General features: G+C 36.0%; 1 long non-coding RNA gene across 2 annotated transcripts; it reads right to left on the minus strand.

Annotated features, from left to right (window-relative positions):
• Positions 1–1,249: 1,249 nt before the first annotated feature.
• Positions 1,250–6,806, minus strand: LOC114805205 (uncharacterized). 2 transcript variants are annotated; one of them, XR_003753287.2, is made up of 4 exons: positions 3,838–6,802; positions 3,746–3,774; positions 3,466–3,689; positions 1,250–3,374 (listed from the first exon to the last, which is right to left on the minus strand). It is a non-coding gene; the product is annotated as an uncharacterized LOC114805205 (long non-coding RNA). The 2 variants fall into 2 exon arrangements; XR_008471279.1 differs by having other exon boundaries at positions 1,250–3,689; positions 3,838–6,806.
• Positions 6,807–8,518: the final 1,712 nt, after the last annotated feature.

Consider the following 8,518-nt stretch of genomic DNA (forward strand, 5'->3'; position numbering starts at 1 on the left):
TAAGATTAAAAAATGCTTACCTCTAGAAATGCATAAAAAAATATAAAGTTTATTGTCAAAGTAGGAGACTTCATAGCTGGAGAACGACCAATAAGAGTTGGTGTACCGCAGGGCAGTGTTTTAGGGCCAACTCTATACATAATATATACAGTGGAAGATATGCTAGTAATGTTTTGACATTAGAAGGTACAATATTCTATAAGAGTGTACAGCTACTGGCGTACGCCGATGATATCGATATCATTGGAAACAACACCCGCGCCGTCAGTTCTGCTTTTTCCAGACTGGATAAGGAAGCGAAGCGTATGGGTCTGGTGGTGAACGAGGACAAGACGAAATATCTCCTGTCGTCAAACAAACAGTCAGCGCATTCGCGTCTTGGCTCCCACGTCACTGTTGACAGTCATAACTTTGAAGTTGTAGATAATTTCATCTAACTGGGAACCAGCATTAACAGCAATAATAATGTCAGCCTGGAAATCCAACGCAGAATCTCTCTTGCCAACAGGTGCTACTATGGACTAAGTAGGCAATTGAAAAGTAAATTCCTCTCTCGACGAACAAAAACCAAACTCTACAAGTCTCTCATCATTCCCGTCCTACTTTACGGTGCAGAAGCGTGGACGATGTCAACATCCGAAGAGACGGCACTAGGAGTTTTCGAGAGAAAGGTTTTGCGGTTTTCCGCAGACGGTGGAACGATGAGCTGTATGTGTTATTCGACGACATAGACATAGTCCAGCGAATAAAAAGACAGCGGCTACGCTGGCTAGGTCATGTTGTTCGAATGGATGAAAGTGCTCCAGCTCTGAAAGTATTTGATGCAGTACCCGCTGGTGGAAGCAGAGGAAGAGGGAGACCTCCACTCCGATGGAAGGACCAGGTGGAGAGGGACCTGGCTTCGCTTGGTATAACCAATTGGCGCCAATCTGCCAGAAGGAGGGATACGTGGCGCGCTGTTTTGGACTCGGCTATAACCGCGTAGGCGGTGTCTACGCCAGTCAAGAAGAAGAAGAAACGACTGAGGTAACATATCTTGGATAGAAGGTTCACGTGGAGAAAACACATATCGAACAAAATAACATGCATGAAGATAAGAGCAGCAAATTTAAATTGGCTTTTAAACAAAATTCAAAACTTGGCCTAGACAACAAAGATATGTTATATATTTACTTATATGTTGTACGACCTGTGCAACCAATATCGATTTAAAACAGATATTCCAATCAAAAATGCTCAGGACAATAACGTGCGCACCATGGTACATGCGTAATGAAATCCATAAAGATCTGGGAATTATTATGGTAAAGAAATAAGTAAAGAACAGCAGAAATAAATATGTATCCGACCTCCGATCAATCAGGTCTAAAAAGAAGAGATATGCCTGCACACTAAAGAGCAACGATTCACCAAAACAACTCAATCACTTCATTGAGCTTGTCTAGATTTATTTAGAATTAAGATTTTATAACTTATTGTTAGGCTTCAAAGAGCAGATTCAATGAATAGAGAAATATTGAAAAAATGGCAAGATTTTAAATATGAAGCATTTACCAGACTTCTAGCTTCTTGCTAGAGTGTTAGCCTTTTCTGGCTTTATCCTATCCTGAGACTCATTTCAACGCGCTGCCTGTTATCCCATCCGAGTACATTTAAAACACTTACTCTATTTTAGGCATTTCGAAAGGTGCACCTATAACATTGTCTCCCGCCAAACGCTCTTTAACTGTTGGTTCAACATTCCCTTCTTTTAATAACGCGGTTTTGAATGCTACCCAAATATAGTTTACAAATACAAGTTACACTTTTCCATTGCTAAATATTAAATATCGATTAATTTCCGTTTTTTTGAGGGTACAAAGTCTGCGTTTTTTTATTAATTTAAACTTATACAAAAATACCGAATACAATTAAAATTAAATCTTATGCCGTGCCGGTCTGTCTATGCCAAGCGTCAGGTCAACTGTAAGAGCCTAAACAGTTACGGCGATTTTCTGTGAAATTTGATGTGTAGAAGAGGGATTAATAATGATATTCGACAATGTGTGGCCTAACTCATACACCACTGCACATACAAAATTTCAGTTTTACCAACACATACAAAGTACTAACTTTTTGTTGTTAAATGGCGATCTCGGTAGTAAGTGGGAACATTCATTAACCCTAGTTTTTGAATCTATAAGAGAGATATGCACGTACTACAATGATCAAGTAAGTGGATGTAAATGCGTATTAATAATTTGTATTATTATTTTATATTTATAGTAAATTTCATTTTTACAGATTTATACTATGTTTGACTGGGAGCTGCAGCGTATTTTAAAGGAATGTAATTACAGCAAATTGTTCTTGGAAGGCAAAGCGAGCTGCAGTACTTGCAGTACTTTTAATAGTGAAACAAACTATAGTACAACAATAGCGACTCAAGGCAGATTATTCATATAAACAGATTATTATTTTTCTTGACTAGCGTAGACACTGTTTACGCGGTTATAGCTGAGTCCACAACAGCGTGCCACGCATCTCTCCTTTTGGCAGTTTGGTAATACCCAGTGAATACAGGTCCTTATCCACCTGGTCCTTCCATCGGAATGGAGGCCTCCCTCTTCCACGGCTTTCACCAGCGGGTACCCTCATTGTACACTTTCAGAGTTTGGAGCCCTTTCGTCCATTCGAACAACATGACCTAACCAACGTAGCCGCTGTCTTTATATTCGCTGGACTATGTCTATTTCGACGAATAACACATACATTACATATTCCATCTTCTGCGGTATTCGCCGTTGCTAATGTTTAAAGGACCATAAATCTACAGCAAAACCTTTCTCTCGAAAACTCCTAGTGCCGCCTCATCGAATGTTGACATGGTCCACGCTTCTGCACCATAAAGGAAGACGGGAATGATGAGGGACTTGTTGATATTGGTTTTTGTTCGTTGAGAGGGGACTTTACTTTTCAATTGCCTACTCAGTCCATAGTAGCACCTGTTGGCAAGAGTGATTCTGCGGTGGATTTCAAGACTGACGTTATTATCTGTGTTGATGCTGGTGCCTAGGTATTCGAAATTATTTACAACTTTAAAGTTATGACTGTCAACAGTGACGTGGGAGCCAAGACGCAAATGTGCTGACTGTTTGTTCGATGACAGGAGATATTTGGTATATTGTCCTCGTTCACCACCAGACCCAAACGTTTCGCTTCCTTATCACGCGCCACATTAGTTTGACTAGAGTGTGAAAAAGATGAAGACAAGTAAGACCAAAGAGGACTTTACTTAGCAGTGACCTCTCGCCACTAGCATAATTGACAGCGCACGAAAGAGTTGGCAATGTTTGTAATATCGAAAGCTGCTGTGAAGCGTCGTTTGCCATTGACTGTTGGCAGTAAATTATTTGATTAAATAAAGAAACATATATTTTTAATATAGTGGCATTTCCTAAATTTAGCACAAACGCTTGCACGTACCAAAAGCTTTGACTATAGAGACGGTTTCCATCAACGATGTGAACGTTGACCAGTCTGTTGCCACTGAAATGTTCTGTAAATGATTTTAAAAGGCATATGCATATATACATATGTATGTTCTTAAATATTCCACTATTTAGTATATTTAACATAATGTCCATATAAAATAAATTACTAATCTGAATTTCATATTATATAGCTCCTCGATATTAGTTTGCCTGCAACTATATTAATTGTAATATAAACACATAACAAATACAATATAAATCGGGGTACTTACTTTTTCGAAACGTTTCCATCGTACTACTTCTATATATAAAACAAAGTAAATTATTTTTTTTTTAAATAACAATTCCCAAAAATGCCGATTACCTGCTTACACGCCAAATTTTTTAACAAAATGTCTATTTGCTACAACGAGGGATTTCTTGAAAATACAAGAAAAACAAGTGTATTATTCTTTCTTCTTTTAACATGTTATCATATAAATATGCTTAGAGTAGCGATATGTTCTCTAGTTCTAACTAAAGTATTCTCCAATTCTATTGGAAATTGTAAACAAAAGTAAATGTTGTAATTGTATCTGTAAACAGCTGGAAAAATTTGATTGTTTTGTGTAGTAAGTAACTCTAGCCGTCTTGCAGCGTAGCCAACTTAATATGTAGAGAAGGGATTCATATACAGTATGCAAAATCAGTATTCGTACACCCTATTTTTTCAGCGAAAATAGACATTTTGAAACCAAACAAAAACTAGATTTGGATGAAAAATTACTGCAGAATGACAAATGTGTTGATTTTTATATAAATTTTTTCCACAAAATGCAGATAACATTGGATTGGGGGGTCGATATCTGTTTCACCAAGAAAATAACCCCAAACATACCATCTTTGGTACTTGTACTTCTGTCCATTTTACCTAAAAACAACACCGCAAGGCCCAGATATAAACCCAATTGAAAATTGATGGTCTATCGTTAAGAAAGGGTTTAAAATTTACAATATTAGGGGCTGGAAACAACTTCAAAAAGCATTGCAAAGCAAGTGCAAGAAGTTATCCCAAAAACTTACGAAAAAAATCAATGCAACGTCGATTGCACGAAGTTATTAAACAACAAGTAAGGAAACGCTAAGTTCAGGTGCAACCGAACATTTCATACTCTCGCAATTTATTGAAGTAATTATATTAAGATAACACACATAAATTCGGCATAAAGTTTAATAGAATAACGAAAATCGTCATATCGTCACCTAAAATGCAAAAGGCCGTAACTAACAAAAAATTCAAAATTGACTTTTTGATTGATTATGAAGTACTTAACCGAAACACGTATACACAGCAAATTTTACATGCATATGTCCAAAAATAACGACTTTATAGGCGAGAATCAGAAGGCCGCAACTACAACTTGAACAATTTCATAAACCAAAAAGCCGTAACTACCCTTTTTTCATTCTCTTTGATTCAATTTCAATGTGACACATTGTGTTATCCGTAATTACAGTTGTTTTCATTATCTTTCATTCTTTATCAAATTGTGTTATTGTGTTTTGTCTTTCTTCAATACAGGCAAAAAATCCGGAGAGCCAACTGTTAATATGATCCGTGCCTTGGCATATGATCCATCTGGAATAATTTATTATAAAACAAATATCAACGGCGATTATAACGTTTTGCCACAACGTCCACAACAAAAATTTAGGGACATCGAACCTTCACAGTTACATACCGAAAGAATATCAATATCCAAAAAGAAATGGAAACACCTGCAGGAACTTAAATTTTTACTTCCGGCTGACTGCCACAGCTTTTATGATAATATACCCTTTACATCTTAACCCTTCTGCTATGTTTGGGTCAATTTGAGCCAATTTTCAGTAAAACTCGTCGAAATTCGCTTGTTAGTCTAGTCGTATTGTATTGATTCTTCTTATATTTGTTAACTGAAGTAAATGGAATAGATAAATATGAAAATTATAATAATATCTGTTTTTTATGTTGCTGGAGGATGCCAAATGTAATTTCATTACACTTATTACGTTGTTGGGTCAATTTGACCCACCTAGTATTTTGAAACATTTTGCCGTTTATTATTACATCACTCGATCAAAAACGCCGACAAAGAAAGCTAGTTATCGGAAATCGAGTATATTTTTGCCCAGCTCTATGCTCTGCCAGAAATGAATCCACCCAAAAACGACAGGGATGTTTCTTCTGTTATCATACAAAAAATTCGAACAAATATTCAGCTGTTTGTAGTACGTGCCAAAAATTTGTTTGCAAGGAACACAGCAGCTTAGTTTATGAAAATTGCCGTTAAAACATACATATCTCAACTATTTTCTACAATTAACATACACTTAAGTTGATTCAAATAAAAATATATGAACTCTTTCAATAAAATAGTGTTATTAGTGGAGTTTTTATAAGTGGGTCAAATTGACCCAAAACACTATGTGTGTAATTTTTTCCTAACATAGCAGAAGGGTAAACCTATTCTAATTTACTATTTGTATTGCAGGTTTTGTTGTTTTCAAATGAATTATTTTGTTTTTCTTAACCAGTTTAATTTAGTTTTATTTTCTCGAATTAAATGTACTAATTAAATAATTTCTTTTGTGTTAAAATACTTACAATAAATAGATACAAAAAGACATAACTTGTTAAAAACTTTTTTTAGTTACAGCCTAAAAGCACATTCTCTTATTTAAACCATTGCTTTCATTTTATACACAATTTTTTTCAAGTAGTTACGGCTTTTTGGTTTCAGAAAAATAGAGTGCAAAAGGCCGTAACTAACATTTCTTAAAAACTGCTTTTTTCCCATTAATTTGGTTTTCAGAAACAAATCCGTCTTTGTTTTCTAAGCTTAAATCTACAATTTGGATATTTAGCTTTAAGTAGTCTTTAATCTATAACGTTTTTTGCTTCTCCTGTAAAATACTAAAAATGTTAGTTACGGCCTTTTGCATTTTAGGTGACGATATATAGATATGAGGGCTGAGGTAATTCCTGAACCGATTTCATTAATTACATTAGCGGCCTTTACACGGTCACATATGTGTGACAATATGTGTGACATCACACCAAGTTGTATCGTGTAAAGGGGGAAAAAACATGCATGGCACACATGTTCAAAGTTTTCAAAATTGTTTAATTTTCCTGCTGGTGTGTCACACAAGTGTGATCGTGGGAAGGGCTGCAATGCACGCAGTGTATTTTTTCAGTTGAAAAAAAGACAGTGTGCAGAGATGGTGTCGCGCATGAACGAGCAATTTTGGAAAGAGTTTAATTTATGGTGTTATCAGCGCCAAGAGGTCGTTGTAAACTGCAACATCCATCCTTAGAAAGTTTTTGTAATGCTTTGGGCAAGATATTTTAACAAATTTGTATGCGAGAGTGTTGGTCTTTTCTTACGCCAATCTTGCACCCAAATTCGTTTTTTCTTGCCACTTTTTGCAATTTCTTCCTCCATTTCCAAAATTTCTTCAATAAGAAGAGCTGCCACTAATGCGCGTGCCATGTTTACTCGTTGAAATCTGAACGAAAGTGAAGATCACACACATGCATGACCGTGTGAACGAAATCATCATACTTTTGCATCATGCCATGACCCGATTTTAACAATTTTCGGTACAGAGACAAACTATTAGAAGAAAAAAATGTCCTCTGAATAACATTAAATTATGAAAAATTACCCTTAGGTGCACAACATGTTCGATATCTGGGGCCTTGAAAAGTTATAGTCCGTTTTCGACAATTTTTTCAAAGTGAAGCCAGAGATGCACTATTTGTGTAAAGTTTTATTCCGCTATCTTCATTGGTTCCTTATGTATTTATTATAAAGTGAAGGAATCAGATGGAATTCAAAATTGAGTTAGAAGGAAAGTAGGCGTGGTTGTGAACTGATTTAGCCCATTTTTTATCCGTGTTATCAGGGTGTCAAGAAAATATTATATACCGAATTTCATTGAAATCTGTCAAGTAGTTCCTGAGATATGCGTTTTGACCCATAAGTGGGCGAAGCCACTCCCATTTTCCATTTTGTAAAAAAATCTGATTTCTGCTTCCTTCTGCTACTATAGGTATCTGTAAGGATTGTTAGAATGCCGATTTTTCGTGTGTTTAAGCTATAATTCTGGCAAACCCTAAAAATGACATGAATGCACAATATTCAGCTCTTTGTAATAAATTGTGTTTCAATAAATTTGAATATTTAGTTATAGTTTATTCTACAAAAACGTGGCCTCAACCATGTTTCACTGCACATCACAGATTTTTCGGATTTACTTCTGTTTTGGGTTTACGCCAGACGAAAGACTTCCCAACTGAATCAAAAAGATTAAATTTGCTTTTTTTTGTAAATATAACGTCTTTACAGTAGGATTTGTCTTTAATAACATGACTTTCAGCAACTTTACTCTCAATTTTCTATTGCGCTTTTCTAGCTTGGCGTAGTCTCAACAAAAGTTGCTAAGAGAGTCTTATTTTGTTCGCATAACGGTTGTTTTGTAAGTCATAAAACTAAACGAGTGAGTTATAGGATTATCTATATCAAAATGATCACGGTGACGAGACGAGTCAGAATCCGAATGTCCGTCTGTCCGTGCAACTGATAACTTGAGTAAAAATTAAGATACGAGGGCTGCTATATATATTTCTGGCCTAATAATGAAAAGAGGAATATATATCAACGAAAATGGTTTTATTGTTTTCAAAATATTCTCCATCAAGATTTATACACTTTTGCATGCGCTCAAACCAATTTGCGAAGCACTTTTTTTGAACCTTTTCTGAACGATTACCAAATTGTGCGGGATCCAACGAGAACAAACTTTTTTTACGGCCAGGTGTTCATGCAATATCGAATGTATGCTGGTGGGAGAATGGCATAGGCATGCCTCTATCTGAAGGTATGTTTCATGACGATCCGGCATTATCAGTTCACGTACGGCATCGATGTTTTCTGGCACAACGGCTATTTTTGGACGACCTTCACGGAATTCGTCTTTGAGCGAGCGTCGGTCACGATTGAATTCGTTGTACCAGTTTT

Source organism: Zeugodacus cucurbitae, chromosome 5 (assembly GCF_028554725.1).
Source record: "Zeugodacus cucurbitae isolate PBARC_wt_2022May chromosome 5, idZeuCucr1.2, whole genome shotgun sequence".
Classification (NCBI taxonomy): domain Eukaryota; kingdom Metazoa; phylum Arthropoda; class Insecta; order Diptera; family Tephritidae; genus Zeugodacus; species Zeugodacus cucurbitae.